Source organism: Balearica regulorum, chromosome 1, assembly GCF_011004875.1.
Source record: "Balearica regulorum gibbericeps isolate bBalReg1 chromosome 1, bBalReg1.pri, whole genome shotgun sequence".
NCBI classification, from domain to species: domain Eukaryota; kingdom Metazoa; phylum Chordata; class Aves; order Gruiformes; family Gruidae; genus Balearica; species Balearica regulorum.
In genome coordinates, this window is record NC_046184.1 from 14,989,164 (window position 1) to 15,008,884 (window position 19,721).

Here is a 19,721-nt window from a genome sequence, read left to right on the forward strand (position 1 = left end):
TTATTAAACAGACCAATCCCTTGTTCACAGCATACTGTGATAAATGATCAACAAAAGTGAGGTGATGAAGCTCTACGCTCTGGTGTCATAACAATAACCCATGGAGTGGTGAGCAGCAACCAGAGATAACACCTTAAGCCACTGTTGGCTCTCACACCCACAACAGGCCCTGACACACCAGTTACTAGTAAGAGTTCATTAAGAAGCTGGCAGTATTCCAACACCAAGTTGAACTCCTTCAGTCACCATCAACATGGTCCTACTACTATCACTTTTTTGTTGAACTACCAATAACTAGTTATTCTTTCCTCCAACTGCTCATGACACCTCCATCCCCTAGGCCAAGCTAACAACCCCACCAGCTGCCCCAGTACTGTTTTTGTCAATCCTGTGCTTCCAGTCAATCCGGCAGACTTCTGCATTGACTTCTTGATAGCAGTTGTCATGAGCTGACAGCCAGTTTCAGCAGGTCCTCATGCAAGGCTCCCTTCACCATAGGTCCTTCTCTTACTATTGGATTTGGTCAACACTCTTGTACTTGATAGCCTCATCTCATCAATTCCCACCCCATCCTTTCTCTAGCTCTCAGTGCTGCCTTCATTCCTCAAAGTCCTTCATTTCATCTAAATACACTCCTTTAGCCTGGTTATGTATGTATGTCCATTTAACACTGCTTCCTGTTCTTTCAACAAAAAAAATGCTTTGAACCAAGCAGTTTCTTCTTCCCTTCTGCTCAGATGTTAGTTGTAATTACAGGGGATTAAGAGCAACACATGCTCATACACTCAGTTTAGAACAGTCCACAGTGACCATTATCATGAAGAATACATCTAGTTAGTGGTACTTTCAGCCTCTAAGAGATTTGTGAACAGGCTACATTATACATGGCTAAGTCACATCTACTTCACATGTCTGAGGTATGTATAATCTGACCAGCATCAGGAATTGTGAAAGGCTCATTTTGAAACATAAGCTTCTTAAACCCCACCCACTACTTAGATACACTCTTTTTCCCATGAAAGGATCACAACTTGGACAAGCTTTTTGGCAAGTTCCCAAACAAGCAGCAAGAGGCTTTATTCTAAAGCCTAAAAACCAAGAACTGGAGCATGATTTGCCCTCCACCACCCCCAGTTTTACTACCTACAACTTCATCATTGGGAGTCATGGAAACTAAAAACATACCAAGAACAACAGGTGGTGCTACCAGCCCTGCTTATGTTCAGACCTTTCAAGACCCACAAAGGACTTGTGTGCAGTTAGTAGACCCTGTTGTTTGAAGGGAACATACAGTGACTTAAGCCCATCCTTCACGTGATTCACTGCTTAAGCTTATGTTTATATACTGTTTAATAACAAATGCTTCCTTTTTATCTTTTGATAGGGGTGATTCTACCAGCGTTCAACTAAGCATTCACACAGTTGTTAGTTTATTACTAATTTCATATTAAGTTACCATCAGAAAATGAGAATTCCTTGGATGGATCTGCAAAGTGAACTGCACAAGCCCACAGAATTAATGATTAAGAAGTTTAACTAGCAGCAAAAGTCTTGATTTTTCAGCTGCAAATTAAAAACATATTTAAGGGCAAATGGGATTGCTCAACTTTCTCACTAGTCAAGTGACCATACTGCTATGCCTTTTTAACTGAATTAGCATGATTCAGACATCAGGGGATTAAGGTTTATACTGTCTATGCTTAAGTAGTGATGCAAGAGGTTGCAAGTCTTTCTGTAAGCAGACTCAATTTTTTCCAGAGTTCGAGATTTTGAAAATTATATTCTCAATCAGTATCCTCTCATACATAGCTAGTGTTCTATGGCAGCTAATACCAGCATGAAATTTTTGCTTCAGCAGGAATAACAGTTAAGCAGCTGAGTTCCGTTCAGTTTTCTAAAATCCTAACTTTAAATGGAACAAAAACCCAGACCAAACTGCAAACCAACATGCCCAAATGGGGCACAACCACCACTGCTAAGTAAGTAGAAAATACACAGAAGACTAGAGGGAAAGCAGTTCTACACAGTAGTGACATGTCTGTGTAGCTCCTGGAGCAGCATGCTAGGACAAGCCTGCTATTTCTATCTTTGCTCCACACACAGGGACACTTCTGCATGCCAAAGCTAGTATTTATCTGCTTCTTGCCTGAGTGATTCCAAGCTTGTTCTGCACATGCTTTGCAGTGCCAAGAGGCTTTATACTTTTAGGTGGATTGTTGCAGACTGATTTGTCATGAAGAGAGATAATTTATACTAAAGGTATGTGAGTGTTGATTGCAAATATGAGATCCACACAATAGCCCCAGACACCTTGCCTCAGAAATTTAACACCTGTGTACTGCTGCCAATAACCTCATGCAACAAAAAAACTGTTGTCTTACACTATTTTTACAGTACTAGTAACCAGGACCATACACATATTTTGCATTTCTCCCTTAGGAGAAAATCCAAGGCTATGGATTTCTTTATGCCTCTATAGATCAATGTAATAATTTAGGGGTTTAATTTTGTTAAGTGGAAGCAGTTTGACATAGCTCAAACTAGACAGGTACTGTTACTAAGTTATCGTATTTCTTTGGTTTATAGCATGGCTATGTACCAAAATCTACAAGTAGGAGTAATTTGCAGCTATGGGTAAGAAGAGAAATAGCACCTGATGTGAAGTCATTAATGGTTATTACCTAAATATATTCATGTTATAATGACTAAGAGGCACTAGAGTATTCAGTTTCACTGATTTCTCCTGTTAGTCATGCCTGTGCATAGCATCAAAGTTCCCATGACAGCAACTGGAGAAGGAGTAATTCTAGTTATGAGCTTTAATAGCCATGTTTTGGGGGACTATCCGTATACAAATAGCAAGTAAGCTGCAGTCTTCAGTTGAGAGGGTTGGTGCCTTTGCATTGTTTGAAAAGAACACTACAGCACTCTGACTGTATAACTGTAGCAGCTGTACTATCCCTTCCACAAAGGAGGTCAGGAAATTGATATACTGGCACTGTTTAATTAGACCTGATAAACCAGCTCAGGGTTGCTACTTTTCTTCCCCTTGTCTAAGGTACCCAAGGTTTTGGGGGGGAGGGGAAGACAGGAAACAAGCACTCTTCCTGCTCCCCAAACCTAAAAATAACTGAGGCAGCATTGCTGCAACATTTAAGCCACACAAGTACTCAATAAAGCCTGAAATATTTACACTCTGGGCAAACAGTCACAGAACTCTTGGTTTTTGCCCAGTATCTTTTTATCATTATCCAAACAGATCAGAAGATCGTGGCAGGAAAGTTTACTTTTCTGAGGGCAGAGATGAGCCTGTTGCCAGCTGTGTTTTTCAACTATAGCTTTTTTTCCTGCCAGTATCTTAGAGGTCAGTTAAGCAAAAACTACAAACTATAAGACTATTCTGGCTTGTAAACTCAAGCACTAGCTTCCACCCTTTTAAGCAACTCTTGCTCTGTCGTGAAAAATCAGCAGGCTTAGAGTTTTTCACATTAGAAAACAAAGGAAACACACACCTTTATATTTAAGTTGGGTACAACATTCTAGAAAAAACCTGAAGTTAATACAAACAGTGTAAGTAAACAGCTAGAAAAGTCACATACATAATACAAAAGTTAAAATAAATTACATATAACCAGCTGCCACTAGACAGATTTTCCATGACAGTATGAAATCAGACTGCACTAAATCATATTCTGTTTCCATCTATGAACATAGAAGTTAAATTCCTACTAATTCAGAGTTGTAAAAACCAAGATGCCATGCAGACAAACTTAAATCATACAGATAATTCACAGAGCTTTGGAGGCATGCTTACAGGCTCCATCTTTCCATCCCTCCTGCATTTAGCAAGGCTACTGATTTGGTGGTTAGAGCTTCTCTTTCAGAAAACTACAAAATACGATTGGGCGTGAACATCTAGTTCCAAAAGAGGATTCAAAATAAAAGGCAGACCTAATTAAAGATAAGCACCCTTGCTCAAGAATGAGCAGCACAGAAATCTTCCTCATTCTTCAGCCAGTTTCCATGGCTTCTTTATGTACTTCACACTATCCATTTAATGCACAGGAAACATACAAGCTGATTTCAGAGAAATCTGGTAGGAAGGAGGAAATTTAGGCATAAAATTGCCATTCTTTGAGCTAACCTCCAGCCCAGTTAACATCATAGAATGGTTTGGGTTGGAAGGGACCTCAAAGACCATCTACTTCCAAGCCCCCTGTCATGGGCAGGGACGCCCTCCACTAGAGGAGTTTCTTTTGATGTTCAGAAATAAAACAGGGCATGACTCAGATATAGCAAAACTATCTTAAGTTTTGAAAGTAAGAACGCTTAAATTTGAGAATAAAAAAGCTTAAGTAGGTCTTAGGTGCTATATTGTTAGCTTATACATACCACAGCTGACTGTAATATACCATAGTAGACCTAGTTGTACCCATCCAGAAAGCTGGGGAGGGAGACAATCATGGAATGACTTTCTAATCCCACAGAAAGATTACTCCCAGTCACCCTCTCCACCCCTCAAGACTCTAAAGCTTACTCAAATTTCACATATGGGCAGGAAACCAAAGTATTTCACATGGCAGATTAAGTGCCAGAAATCCGTAACAGTTCAGACACGAGTTCCCAACAGGAAGGAAGTTATAGTTAAATACAAGTCCAATCTGTGTTTCCCTCCACGAGCTCCATAAGATGAATGGAAAAAAAGCCAGGCTTTCCTGTTACACAACAGCTAGCAATCATGTGATGCAGGATGCAGCACAACTGCTTGAAATAGGGATGTTATTCACATGCAGAAGATCCCCCCCTAAACTCTTCTTTCAGAATTCTGCAGTTGCATACAATACCTCTGTTTTCATAATTTCCATGATCTACTCTAGACATAGCCTTGAGCCACTTAAAATCTGTATGCTTTTCAAGAACTACAGGTTAGGCCTGCTTATTTTACAACCAAGACAGCTAGATTTCAGTCAAGTTTCCTTCTCACAGTCCACACTCTTACTGCAGTTAAAGGCAAGACCACTAATGATGTACTTGATTCAGGCTTTTTTTTTTTTTTTTTAGTGAAAAACAGCTTGGAAAACCCACAAGCACTGATGAGAATAGTTTTCCAGTAACTATTCTCTGGTTAACATCAGGAATACACTCTTTGCTTCAACCCATCTGTTCTTTCATTCCTCCCCCTGAAGAGCTGCAATTACCTCTAGAGGCCTCATTCTCCCTTTGGTCACCTGTAATAAGCATGGTCATTCATATATATTGATATTTTGTGTTTTGCCTGTTTTATCTCACATGTACTGAAGAACATTAAACAGACTAAATGGATCTCTGGTACATGTTACAGAAGAATTTTTTTTCTCCCTGCAACAGTCAAGAAGGCCAGGAATCCCCTTTGAGCATTTCCAGTTGAGCACTGAGTATTTGATTGTAAGGGAGTTTCAAAAAGGTATCACAAGTCAGACATGCTCTTGCTTAATGGGACTCAAAAATATATTAAAAAAATAATCAATGCTCACATGTTAAGACTTGTATAAGGGAAAAGCAAATGAGTTTCATTAAACATCTCATCTTTATGTATCACATGACAAGTAGAGCTAGATTTCAGCTTATGAGCTACAGCAAAAGTGTTTCTAAGCAGTAAAGAAACCTGTCCTTCACTCCAGTGCCAACTGGGCATATCCAAAATTCAGATTCAACCAAGAATCTAAGAGGTACATACAGAAAAATGAAGTCTACTGGACTTACCTTCCTGGACAGCCAGTTCAGTTGTTTTTTGCTCTTTGATGTTTTATTACTATAGTGGGGAGTGTCACCAAAAGGACTGATGATGCAGAAGGGTAAAGAGTACCAACTCCAAAATGATACTCATTCCTGCATCATATAATAAAAACCCACTACCTATTTTAAACTCTTACTTCAGACATCCCTTTAAAGGCTTTGGATTTTAAATATGGAATGGCTTCTGAACAGCTGTGAAATTGAAATATCCAAGACTGCAACATGCTATTTCTAGGAAGATGCAACAGATGTTTTACACTTGTTAATATGTACATCCTATTCTAAACAGGATGTAGAGTTTACTTGTACTGAGTGCAATCAGTACATAATTGTTGCTCAACACTATTCTAGCAAAAAGAGGCACCCAGAGCAAGCCGCTTCCTGTTAAATACATAGGCTGTGTAGAGGAAAAAAAAGAATCCAAGCTTTACACAGCATCTGCAGACATGCACAACTACATTCCAGCAAGTCCCTTCTAGATAGAAGCAGCATCTGTAGACAGTTCAATCCCTGCTTACTTGTGATATGCTATTTACAAAAGATATTCAAAGGATATAAGTAGTCACATGAGAAATTTCTGAGACATAAGCCTATAGTTCTGATCAAACTATGTAAGGCAGAGCCATTAAACAGAACAGAAAAGGATGCAAGTGCATGAATATTTTTGCCAGTTTACAAAAGCGTGTGGAGTTGAGAGCTTTTTATTTTAAATGAGGAAACAGTTTTAGAACACACTGCAGAATCATTGCATTATTGAAATTAAAGGGCACATTTAAGCAAACAGACTTAATAAAAGGTCAAGTGTGCAAGGTAATCTGTTTGAGGGGTATAACTGTACGATGAGGTTACAACAAGTCCAATGACAAGTTTTCCCCTTTATATAAGCACTAACACTTAACCTATAAGGCAAAATTTAGGTAACATACCAAGGAGACAAGCAGATAACTACTCCAATTTACCTAAATGGGAACAAGATTATTAAGTAGTCATACCACTGAAACAGAAGACAAGACAAGCCAATTTAGCAAACAGCTGCACTTCCAAGGCCAGTCATACTTGTAGCACACAATGTAGAAAGTGTGGAGGAGCAGCTTGCCTGTTCTACAAAAAAAAAAGTTAGAAGACCCTGCACTGCCAACTCTTAGAAGTAGTGCAGGCTTAGCTACAGCCTTCAGGGTACAGTCCTAATAATGTTTTGAAACGATGATTGCCTCCCACCAATTAGGTTTACACTAGCAACTGCAGTGTTTGAGGAGTCTCTTGATGAAAAAGTTTTAAAACACGTAGAACTCAGTATGCTGCACTGTATAATTCATCTTACAGCAGCATGATTTTTTCTTCCTGTTCATAGTACTTAACCCAGTTTGAAATATCCGTGCCTGCCAATTTTAAAAGACAAACAAAAGCAAGTCTACATGCCTCATCAGTATTCTTTACTTTTGCCCAAAACTACCTAATATGTATTTTCTGAAGTGGCCCTTCAATTTTTGAATTCTCTCCCTAGGATAGCAAGAGTATGTTAACACCCATATTGAGTGCTTGTATTTCAAGCCTAGTGTGAAGTAGATGTCCTTGGATGAAAAACCCTAAAGTACAAACCTACCTGCATACAGAACCCAGTTGCATTTTTATGCCACTTTCCAATGTTAGGGGAAATTTAAAGGTGGTGTACAGTAGTATAACACAATTGTAGTAAATTGGTAACTGCAAATCAGTAGCAGATTATTAAGCAAAGTCATCACATTTAAGATTCACCAGGAGAGAAAGACTGTCCCAGCTCTCTACTTTTCCTGTACTCTATTAAGTATAGCAAAGCAGGTGCTTTGGCACTAGCCATCAGGATTCCTATTAAAGTTTCGTTAGTCTGTCAAGCACCCAAGATCTGTATCTTCTATTATAGGTAGTTATAGCCAAGGACTCAATAACCAGGAAATAGCGGCAGTGGGCTATCACCATTTCCCCTCCCCAAGAGAAGTCAGTGCGGACTCAACTTTACTATCTCTGAAGAGGAGACGCTCAAGTTCAAAAATCACTGTTAGCTGAGCCCAGACACTGTGGCTCCTGCATGAAGTATAGCCTTTCCTATGCTTGTACAAAGATGGGAGACAGAAGCGGTTCTCAGAAACGGTTTAAAAATAGGATCTGACAACTGCCCAGCATGCCTTTATAAGCTTATGAACTTGTTCCAACATACAAATGCTGGGGTAACGGAGCATAGCTTTGGAGATGAACTCAAAGTATAGCACCCCTCTGATAAAAGTTTCATTTTGCAAAGAGTAGTCTTCTAAATCAGCTAACTGTGACAATGACATTTTAAGTAACATGCTCTTATAATGTTTTTAATTAGAAGGCCCACAGTTCTTCCAGATGCAATTTGAGACAACTTACTCTGTTGTCTGATAGACTGCTTGATGTAGTCCTATCTGCTGAGACACTGGGCCACAAACATCATGACCCAAAATGAAGCAGCACATTCATAGCAGAGTTTAGCACTCACTGGGGAATGAAGTTGGCAAAAGACCTCTTAGGCTAGAGACTAAATTACTATCTCACGACCAGCTATAGTCTCACAGTCTCTTCAATAGATTGCTTTGCCTGCACTAATAAAGCAGCACAACTTTGCACCTCCAGTTATTTTTTTTTCCACTTAAATTTGAGAAATCACATGACAGTCATCTAACCTGATAATGAGACAGGAACATAGGAGGAAAGGAAAAGAGGGAGTTTAGCACAACAATTAGATGATAATGCTTGTTTTCCAGATGGCTCTTCAGCTTAAGTTCCTTTTGTGCCCTCCCCACTAGTTTTGACACACCCCAGATCTGTCACACAAGGTAGTTTTGGACTTCTATTTGGTTGGTTTATAGCAGTTGTACTAACACTGGATCGAACAGCTATCAGAGATGTGTACACATGACAACCAGCTAGACAAAAAGACACATACTACTAATTCCTGTAGATCAGATACTAAGGACTGAACTCCACCAATACAAAATTTTGTTAGTTGCACACCTACTGAAGTTGGCAGGAAACAAATCATTACAGCAAATGGTAGTCAATGTCAGAAAGCTACCCATTCTGAGTATACCATTCTGCCGTCAGAGTTCTGTATTTCTGAAAGTGTTCTGAGTCCTAATAGGCCACATTGAGCAGGACTACAGCAGTCTTCAAAAGCTAAAACTTTTGAAGAGACATTAAATACTGCTGCACTCAAGCTGCATTTCTGCTTTTTAATAAGAAAAACTGCATAACTGTGCATCATTAACATGCTAGCAGACAGTGCTTCCATATTCAACCACAGGAGTGTGGGAAATATATTTGTTGAGCTTGTAGTTGTTGCCTACCCCCATTAAAAAGCTCCCTTTAGGTAAGTCACAAGAAGTTTCAGCAGAGATAAGGAACCTCTTTTGTCCAACAGTTAGTAACCACACAAATACAGAAGTTTTGTTTGGTTTCCAAGTGTACAAGCAACACAAACAACTGCTTTCTCTGTGACAGGACTACTCTCAGCTGCAGTTCTAGGTTGCTGGAGCCCACAGTTCAGTTAGTTCCTGACTCTAGCACAGCCCAACTCTTGAAGTGTGTATTTTCCCCCATTTTCTTCCTAACGATCCTCAAGAACCACCATTCTGCTTACACTGCCTGCATCTTAACAATGACTGAGGAAAGAGCTTAATACTGCTCTCCAAAGCAACCAGAAGTTCATCAGAAAGAGTACTTCAAATAACAAGGTCATGGTAGAAGGAGAAAACAAACCACTGCCCCACTTCACTACCCAAAGGTCATACCACAAGCTGGACTTGGTGCAAATCCCCACTAATCCTGGGATTAAAAGGCCACACAACAGCTTTAAACTTGCTCCTTTAAGTGAGGAACTCAACTGTTAAGAATTGTAGAACCAGTCAATAACTTGTTTTCCTTCTAGAAAAACACCTTATTAGTCTCAAGTTTTTCAGAAGAGCTCATCATAACACAAAGCCTGAAGTGGTGTGCAAAGGAAGTTCCTGCCCAGTCCTGCTGCTGTTCAAGCCTTGAACAGTCTTTCCACATCCAGGTAGATAAAGTGATCAGTTGGCAGTCACTGGACCTGCTCTACTACATGCAAATAACACATACTCATTTGACTAGTGACCACTATAACCCACAGGTATTTTTTAAGATTAGCTCAGAACTCATCCAGTGAGAGTAACTCTTCACTGAATACCCCAGTTATTAGATTATCAACCACTTCTGGAAGAAACAAGCCTATTCCAAGTTTTACCCTCTTCCAACCAAACGAGCTCCTTAAGTCCAAAATCCCACAAACACTTAACCAGGCTACAGCTGAGAAGAAATAGCATTTCACTTGTTTTTGTAGGCTATAATTTCAGGGAATCCAAAATGATCTTGCCACCTACAAATGCAGGTGAATCTAGCAGTACCTTACATAACCTTAAAAAGTTCTGAATTTTTTTTTTTTTTAGTGTGCTTGACTCCTTAAGCCATAATTCTGGCTGCACTAGCCAAGTGCCTTTAAGAGGTGCCTCTCAAAATTCCTTAAGAACTGCATCTTTGCTAAGAAAAAATATCTAATTTCACTAACAGTTAAAACCTGCACATCTCCATTCTCCTTGCAGCTGCTTCTTCCTACTCCTGTTCACACAGGAATGTTTGTGAAGGCACACAATGAACAGTCACACTAGAAAACCAATCATTACAATTACACTTATGCTAGATCCATTCTTCTATTTCCCCACATGATCACTTGCACCATCAAAAAAGAGTGGTGCAGGAGCAAGAATGAACAGCTGTGAAAAGGTGCAGGATCATCTTTCAGCATGAGCACCACTTCAACTATGGCACTAATGCATACTCAGATCCATTACACTGTTAGTATCTCTCTCTTTTCTCCCCTACATACCCTTGAACTCCTCAGTCCCTTTGTAAGGCTGAAGATAAACAACAGTGTTTAAATAAAAGGTCTTAGCAAAAGCACAGACAACACATACAGGCACAGACAGGCTAGCCTGGCAAGTCAGAACCACAAATATAACTGCTGGAGGACATCCAGCCAATTGAAGTATCCTTATAAAAAGAATTGTAGTTTGGTGGAAACTTTCTCTCCCTAGTAGCTACCATAAATGCAAGCTACGTGCTTGTTTTTACCCAGTTGCCCTTCTCCTACAGCTCCCTTCCTTCCCCTCACCTTCTAGATTAAGATCACACCTTGCATCAGACTGGCCTTTGGGGAAATCCCCTCCCCTGAGGTTTCAGTCTCAAATTAGCATGCACATTTGTTTTTTTTAAACTCATCTCCTACAGCAGAAGTAATTCAGAATGCATCAGACATTGTTTTGAGACTACACTGCAACACTGCTGGAGTCACTGCTTCTTTGAAAATAACTAATACTGCTTCCCTGAGACCAGCTAATAAAGTCACCTTGAAAGAAACAAATATTATGAGCTCATTAAAACTTGCCTTCATTTCTAGAGCTTCATAAAAGCAAAGAGACACCTCAATTCAAGTACCGCTGCAATAAGTTACCACTTCGCGAACTTTTAAAGTAGTTCACTTCTTGGTTTTCGAAGTAAAATCTGGTATTAGTGTGAGCTACCTAAAAGGGTGCTCTAAAAATTAAAGCTCTAGCTGTCACAGTTAAGCTTTTGATTTCCAGGTATTCTATATAAACTACTTTAACATAAGCATTCAAACTGCTCCCTTACAGTGAGGTAGGCAACTACTCCCTATTTCATAATTATGGAATACCTGCCTAAGTATAGGTACTACTAAAACAGAAATATGTTTTTTCCTCATCTTCAGTTCAGATTAATGTTCTTCATTTAACACATCTGCAACAAAATATTCACAATGTCAGGTCCCAAATAAACATGTTCTGTATCAAAAGAATCACTGTATACTGAAAGCCTGTCTGGAAGTTTCTATTTACCTTGTGTCATACTATGCCTACACAAGAAGAATCAGTAATCCAGTCACTTAAATGTTTGGTCAACAAACCAACTGCTTCCTCATAACACCATTTCCAGTAAGCTTTTTTTTTTTTTTAAAAAAAAAGGCTTACAATGTCTAGGACTCAAGAGCCCTGCTCTTTATAGTAGTCTGCACAGAACAAAATCCATCAGTGCAGTGCTCAGCTGACAGCCACCATCTGACTCCCAAAAAAAGCGGGAGTGGCTGTTCTTTCAGGAAGCAGAGCTTATATCTTAAGAGCTAGGCTCAAATGAGACTCCAAATTTTTGAGAGCTTCACACTGTGTCATCCTTAATTACTGTCTCCTCCATTTCTTTCCTGGTATCCTTTATATAACCTACAAAGGAAAAATGTGGCACTATTAGATGCTTTCAATCCTGTTGTTCTACCCCTCCCCCTCAAGACACAGATGCCCTGCAGGCTATATCTGCAACTAATATGGACTACTTACAGCAGCTCCCAAGTCCCCAGTCAGTTCTTATGTAACTAGACTCCACCTCACCATATTACTTATGTAACACGCATTAAGTAGCATCTATTATACAGAAGTCTTCTATATTCGTCATATACCCAGTAACTTTCATTCCACCAGTTCTCTCAACACACTGACCAAGTGGTGAAGCTTTAGCCTCCATTAGGTTATTACTGTAGAGGGAAAAAAAAGAAAAAGAAAAATACTCCTATCTACCTGGGGACAGACTAAGAACAGGAAGAATGCTATGAAACATTTCTAAACGGAACAAACCATCACCCTTAAAGCATCAGCAATTTTAAGAGTTAATTTGTTCGTTGGGTTAGATGCAGAGGCTAAACTTACATCCTGCCACACACGAACAAGACACAGGAACTAGCACTGAAATGCTATGAAAACATGAGAACCCCACCCAAACAGTTGCATTCCCTAAAGAAAAAAAAGAAGTGTTAGGATTGGAAAACACAAATTTTTCACTTCTCCCCATCAGAATACTAAAATAAAAACCCAGAAAATGTTTGCACCAAGCTTCCAAGCCTACCCAGACCTGTGTTACAAGTTCATTTTCTTATAAATTTCAGAAAGACATAGGGCATCTTCACGATATTTGCATACCATCGTTTTCATTTTCACAAAGTATACACTTAAATCCCTGTGTTATAGATGCAGGCCATCCACAGCCTAACTTTGTAATACAACGCCACATTACCCCACAGAAAAGCTGCTCAACTCCTACAACAGGATTCAACAACACACAAATAAAAGAATATCGATCCGTTTTTCCATAACGAAGTTCTGTTCAAATAGAATAAAGTCATTAATAGCTTGCAGGTTTCTCCTTCGGCTCCCACCCCACACCCCCGGCAAAGCAACAGTGGAAGTGCGACGACCTCCTCCTCAGGACAACTCCGCACAGCCTATACATTTTCCTTAGCTGTTTTTTATAAGGTTATTTAAACATCGCTTAAACTGACTCTTTCAGCAACTTATTCCGGGGAACCTAATTTAGGTATTAAAGCGCTCCCACAGACGAGAAGGGGAAGCCGAGCGAGAGCGGGCGGCATTCACGTTCGTACACCCGGCCGCTGAAGGCCCGGCACAGGAGCCGCGCACGGCCCGCTCCCACACTCGGGCGGAGCTAGTAGGCGCCGAAGGGGAAACTTTCCCTTGCGGTGGGTAAAGCCGTACGCAGAGGGGGCGGAATGGAAAGCTTCCCCCGAGAGCAGCTACACCCTGGAGATGGGTGGAGAATAAGGAGAAGCGAGAACCTTCCTCAGCAGCAGCTACACCCTCGTGCATAAGGTTAATGGGGGAAGGGAAATGGGAACCAACGCGGCACCGACGGCACAGTGCGGGGAGGGGGGAGGGAAGCGCGGACTCTCCCGGGCAGCCGCCGCCGCCGCCTCAGCCAGCTTGGTTTGCAGCCAAACCCCACAAGAATGCAACGCGGTCACATGACCTCCGGCGGACGTGCAACTCCCTTCCCTCTCCAGGGAGACCCTGCGCCATCTTGTATTGACGCAGTTACAAAAGCAGGCACAAGATGCTCCTCTCTCGCTCTTCCCCCGCTCCTCTCCTCACAGCCCCGGCACTGTTTGAGAAAGAGAAGCCAAGGCCTGTTCCCGTTTTCCTTTTCACCAGCTCTTCGGGGATCCCCCGCCCGTCAAGTCCTCCCTCGCGCTGAAATCATGGCGCCCGTTTTCTCCCTTTGCACCAACCTCCCCCGGCAGCTCCCCAACCCTGCCCAGCTGCGGCTGCCCCTGCTGCAGGATGATGTCAGCGCCAGCCAATCAGAACGCGCCGGGCTAGCGCGGCCGGCCTGGCTATTGGCGCCCGCGCAGCTCCCTCCCCCCTCCTGACTCAGTCTCCGCCGCGGTTCGCTACGGAGCGGCAGCCAAGGCACAAGTGGGGGGAGGGGAATAGGAGGGGAAGCAGCAAAAGAAAAAAAAAAAAAGAAAAAACCTACACAAAAAACCGACAACCAAACCCACCAAGACGCCAGCCGCCATTTCGCGCAACAACAGGCAGAACCCGAGCGAGCAGCCCCAGCCAAGCGCCCTGAGGAGAGAGAGAAAGAGAGAAACAGAGACACACGCACAGAAGAGTTAGACAGGAAAAAATACCCATAGACTCCGCCATGATCACAAGACGTTTAATCGCCCCCCCTCCTCCCTCAGACTCAATGCCCCATTACAGCCGCCTCCTCTGCGTCCAACCAGCTAGCAGATCCCTTCACCTCGGCTCCCTCCTGCCGCAGCAGCAGCTGTTTAGAGCCCCAAACTCTCTGCCCAAGGTGTGGGGGGACGCTAGTCTATGGCGCTGCTGCTAACTGCTTCTCCAGTCACCCGATTGTGGCGGCTCCATCGAGGCACGGTAAGAGCTGCCAGCCCAGCTTTTATCTGGTGCCCCGAGTTTGCGCACTGAAGGAGGCTCGCTCAGCCCCTGGTGGGCGTCGAATGAAACCCCAGCCGCCGCCTCCCCTCCCTCAATCAGCCATATCGCTGGAGGGGCTGAAGCCGGGCAGGGAGAGCAGGGCGGTGTGCGGGCAGCACGGGAGCTGGGAAGGGATATGGCGGAAGGAAGAGGAGCTCGGTACAAACGGCAGAGGCTGCGTGTGCCCCGAAACGTTAAGCGAGCCTCTCAGTTTGCCGGCTGCCACTGGTCCGAATAAAAGCAGACCGTACCTGCTCCCCAAGTGCCGTTCCCTAAAGGGGAAGCCAGGCTCATTCACTGCTCGTCTCGCCTGCAGAAAAGAAGCGCCTTCAGCTAGTGCTGTCCCACTCGCTTTACGAAAAGAAGTTCTCTCCCACTTGCCTTCTATATGAGCCTTAAACGCTTCGGAGAAGGTTCTCAGCCTTGAGTCTCTTACTGACAGGAAAGATTCAGCCAAAACCCCTCCATCGCCCCGAACGGGTCTCAGCCAAAGCTCCCGCTTCCCTCCCCTTTCTCGCCCCCTCTCCTCCCCGCTCCTCAAGTAAGTTCCTCTGCGTGTGCGAGAGCCGGCCGGTCTGCCCGGCTTTTCGCGTATTTTGTGGCGAAAAATTTACTCCTCAGGTTGCGATTCGTACGGACTAGGTTTGCCGAGAGTAACGATGGTCGTGAGGAGGAAGCCGGAGGTGGGGGAGGGGGGAGAGCAGCTGAGGAGGGAGTTTTGGCGTTTCTGCCTCAGAGGATGCAGTTCTGAGTCAGACATCCTCCCGCCCGCGTTCGGTCCCAGAACGGCCCGGGTCGGAGCCCCTGCCCCTCCCCCGCGGTGTGCGCCTCCGGGGCTGCGGATCGCCCCCGGCACCAGCCCCAGCTGCAGCCGCCCCTCCTCCGCTGCCCTACTTCCCTCCACACCTCCTCACAGCCCCCCTGCCCAGTCCCTGCCGCAGTCTGGTGTCTCGGCCGCGCCCAGACCCGACCCGTTCAGCGTAACGTACGAAGCGCTGTTGCAAAATGGACACTAAGGGCTCGGCGGGAGCAAATTGCGTTCCCAGCCCATAAGCAAAATGGCGGGTATTTGGCTTCGCCTTGGTAACCCTGCCCCTGCCAGGCGGGGCGGGTGAGCCCCGTGCAGTGGGAGGGAGGGGAGAGCGGACGCCATTTTCCCAGAGAGAGGCAGTGACATAGAGGGAGCGTAGGAGGCTGAAAGGAGGGAGACACGGGAGCAGCGGCGGCAGCGGGGTTTGTACACAGGTCCCAAGGCAAAGGCGCTTCCGAGCTGGTCCTTGTAGGGTTCTTCGCACTGAGCTAGGTTTGGGGGGAGGGGGGGTCTCCTCTTTCCTTTCTTTCCCTTTTCTTTCTTTTACCAGAGTCTACTGAGGGTTGAGTCCTGCCTAGGGTAGGGATATCCGCAGTGGGGCTGTTGCATTGTTTTGGTTGGGATAGAGAAGGGGCTCAGCTGAGGGGTCCTACTGCCTGGCCTGTGACCATTACAGGTGAGTCTTTGGTTATTACCAGCGTATTCTGCTGTGGGTGCTTTCGGGAGGGGGTTGGCAAAAAGGGAGCGAAATGCGACGGGAGCGTCTCCTTACCCTCGGTGCGAGTATAACTCCTTCCTACCCTGAAATGTGTTTAAATTATGTTTAAGTTGCCTTGAATTTGGTTTTCCTTTTGTGGGGTTTGGTTAAAAAATGGCAGGCTGTCGCTATATCTTGTGAATATGGCGGGTTACTGTAACTGGAGGAGCTGAGGAGAATTTTTTGGCAGTTATGCCAGATATATGCATTATACTTGGAAAAAGAGCCAAAAGGGGCTATTATGTGACAACATACACTTCCTTAGACCGGTGGTTTTAAGAACGGGTTTGTATGTTACTGGGACTGCGTATCGAGTTTTATGAAGCTTAGGGAAACCTATTCTCTTCCTCCATCCTGTATATTTTTGCTTTGTGGTACTAAAATGGCTCGTTATAGGCCTAATCTCTCAGCCTTCCACACCCCCGCCTCCTTTCCTCCCTCTCTGCTAATATCTCCGCTTCGTGGTGTAACCTGGACAAACGGAAAGCAGTCCTCAAGAGTTTCTGTGCCAATTTAAAAGGGGATCATTCTCTCCACCCCCTTTCTTCAGGGTGTAAGTAGTTATATTGGTGCATCCCTTTCTCACTTTAGTTTCTGCAGCCGGTGTTCGTGTTCCCTGGGTGGCATATTTCAATCTCTTTCTTAAAGAAATAAATATTGGTGGGGTAAACCCTATTGCTGCAGACATAGGGGAGGAGAAACAAACGGTTCACTGTGTAGTACTAAATAGGGTAGAGAAACATAATATAGCCTGATTATAAAGGTCCTGTATTCCCCCATACTCAGCCATTAGGGAATGTGCGGTGGCTAAAAGCCCTGAGGTCCCTGGAATGGTACATACTACGTGTCGTTAAAAGCAGAAGTTCAGTGCTGCATCTAGATTTAGGAATGTTTTAGTCTGTTTATTTACAGTACCTTAAAGGAATAATAATGAAACGTTTTGTTATTCAGGGCTCAGATCAGAGAAGAGAGATAGATATCCATGGCTGTACTTCTAATGCATGATTAGTTGATTATAATCACTATACTTTTAAAGTTACTTTTCAAAAAATGTGGAGCAAATTTTTTAATTTCCCTCTTTTGTCCTTTAGAGATTCTAAAAATGGCGGCCTCAGGCTGATGTTGTGGTAATCTAATCAGCTCGGGTCCTCCACACCCCATGCAGTGCGTTTGTCTGCAGCACATTAGAGTCTTATTATGTTTAAATGAAAAGACTGTTCCCTTCAAATAACGTACAAAACATCTCTTGACTTTACTGCGATTTAAAAATGCTGTGTTCCAGCTGATTAATTTTATTGGTTATGTGTGTGAAAGGCAAGTGAACGAGACCACTCTTGTCGGGGAAAAGGGGGGTGGAAAGAGGCAACAGACTCAAGCAGCTTCTGTGAGGGGTGGGTATAGGTTGCTGTAAGGTAATACGTATGTCGGTTTAATAATTTGGAAAGGTCCTGTGTTGGTGATGGATACCGTACATCTGTCCATACCATCAATGACATAAAAGCAGTAATATTTCTCAAAATAAGTACTGGATTAAGATCACTAAAACAGTCAGCTAGATTCTGTGTGGAATCACATTTGTGAACGTCATGTTCACCTTCCAGGAAGTACCTTTGCTGGACATCAGGGTAGTAATTCCCTGTATTCATAGTCTGAGAATCCTAAAAGAACTTAATACTTACAGAAATAATGCATGTGAGATTATAACCTGTTACTTTATTAAGATGTGGAATTTCTTCTGTGACCATGTAATCTTGATGTTACTTTTTTTTCCCTTCAATTTATTTTGTATATTGCTGCATAAATTGTTATTTGTGGTAATACACATAGAAATACTGGGGAAAAGTGCAGTTCCTAACCTCTAATTTTCTTCCTAAATGAAATACGAACCTTTTAGTATCACCACTATAAATATGTTTGGGTGGGGGGAAGGGAGGTCACAAGGATTTATTATTTGGTAGTTGGTGTGGTGTACTCTGATACAAACTATGGAGGCTGCAAACTGTATGTTTTAAGCAGCAAAAAAAATATCACTTTTTTGTATGCCTGTCTTTAATCTTGTCCTTGGTTTAATGAGGTATGAATTCCCATTCTAGTATAGCTTTGGAACCTTCTGGATTTAAACAATCAAAAGTGAGGTATTGAAATGGCAAAACTGTCTTCAATTTCTGAAGAATTTTAATTTAGATACCATTTAGAAGCACTGATGTGTAGTTTAAGGTATACCTGGAGTTGAACAATAAGACAGTAAGACTTTTAGAGTGTTGTTAATGCATGCCTTTTGCGTGTTTTGAGGCCAAAGGCTGAGTGATTTCAACCACCAAGTGATGTATTAGTAGTCCAGTAATGCATGCTCCCATCATACCTTCCTTATTTATGTAGATTTGATTTTTTTAATAGACCATGTCTTACTCTGTTTATTAAAAAGTACATTAATAAGATTCTAAAGAGGGTATATATGGGCCTTTTTGGAAACCTTTTGTCTTTTCCTTTACTCTCCCTAGGTTTAAAGCTCCTGTTCTTGTGAATAATTTTTTTAACATTATGACTTAGACTGCAGAGCTGTGTAGCCTTCTAACTTCATGGTCTCAGTCATGTTCTCAAGCAGACATCTGATTCAGGATTAAAATAAAAAGAGTAGAATTTTGTACACTTTGCAGAAAGTATTTGGGGGGTGGAGGGGGATGAAGTAAACCCAAAGATTAAAATACTCATACTCAATTTTTACAGCTTATCTTATAGATTACAAATTTTATGCACTAAGAACCTCTTGGGAATTTTGAAATCTTCTGGCATTTTCCTATATGAGTTTTAGTGAGTCAATTTGCCTTAGTGACTCAGTTTCTCCGTTTGTAAAAACAGATCTGTGATTTGTTTTAAGGAGACAATAGTACAAAGGAAGTCTTACCTTTGTGTTTTACCTCCATTGATGTTGATAGGTTAAAGTATAGTCATAAAAAATGAACCCCCCCAAACTAACAAAAACTTCTTGAAAGAGGGAAGGTTTGAACTCTAAATTTCTTTTTCAAGAAACATTTCTGATTTACAAACATTACAAATGCAGTAATAAGAACTGTAGTTCTAAAACAGTTTATGTAGCTTCAAGCTTTTTATATCTGAAGGAAAAATGTGTTTAACTGTCACTTAGCCTTTTGGGTGAGCTTTTTTTTGCCATCTGGGAAATTTCAGAGGGGAAATAATACTGCCTTTTTAGACTATATCTAGGGAAAATTTCTCTTAGCACTAAAATTCAGATTACTTTTAGGAGTTGCATTACCTCATATCTTTGGTACAATTTCAGCACACACAACTGTTAATATTCTGTTGGAAAGCAGTAGAAATACAGAAATTGGTGTCACACTGAAGGCCGTAGTGTCTCCCTAGTCCTGATCTCAGTTTGATTTAAGGACATTTTTGTGTGCATGCTAATACTAATTTTAGTAAGGACTATTTGTGGGACTTAGTTAAGGAGTGGTGTACATAATTGTAGAATCATGGCATTGTTCTA

General features: G+C 42.4%; 1 protein-coding gene and 1 long non-coding RNA gene across 9 annotated transcripts in view; one reads left to right on the forward strand and one right to left on the reverse strand.

Annotated features, from left to right (window-relative positions):
- LOC142599428 (uncharacterized) overlaps positions 1–14,893 on the reverse strand; it is a 60,733-nt gene extending 45,840 nt beyond the window's left edge. For 3 of the 4 annotated variants that reach the window (XR_012833001.1, XR_012832993.1, XR_012832999.1), the window contains exons 1-2: positions 14,452–14,893; positions 14,207–14,273 (exon numbers count right to left, since the gene is read on the reverse strand). This is a non-coding gene — a long non-coding RNA (uncharacterized LOC142599428). Of the gene's footprint in view, positions 1–12,410; positions 13,807–14,206; positions 14,274–14,451 lie in introns of those variants that run through there. The other variant, XR_012833004.1, reaches the window with a different exon arrangement.
- An 889-nt stretch (positions 14,894–15,782) lies between these two features.
- Positions 15,783–19,721, forward strand: part of KMT2E (lysine methyltransferase 2E (inactive)) — a 62,255-nt gene continuing 58,316 nt past the window's right edge. For 2 of the 5 annotated variants that reach the window (XM_075738315.1, XM_075738399.1), the window contains exon 1: positions 15,784–16,135. The gene's annotated coding sequence lies outside the window, so the exon portion shown is untranslated. Of the gene's footprint in view, positions 16,136–19,721 lie in introns of all 5 variants that reach the window. The other 3 variants (XM_075738608.1, XM_075738692.1, XM_075738483.1) reach the window with 3 other exon arrangements.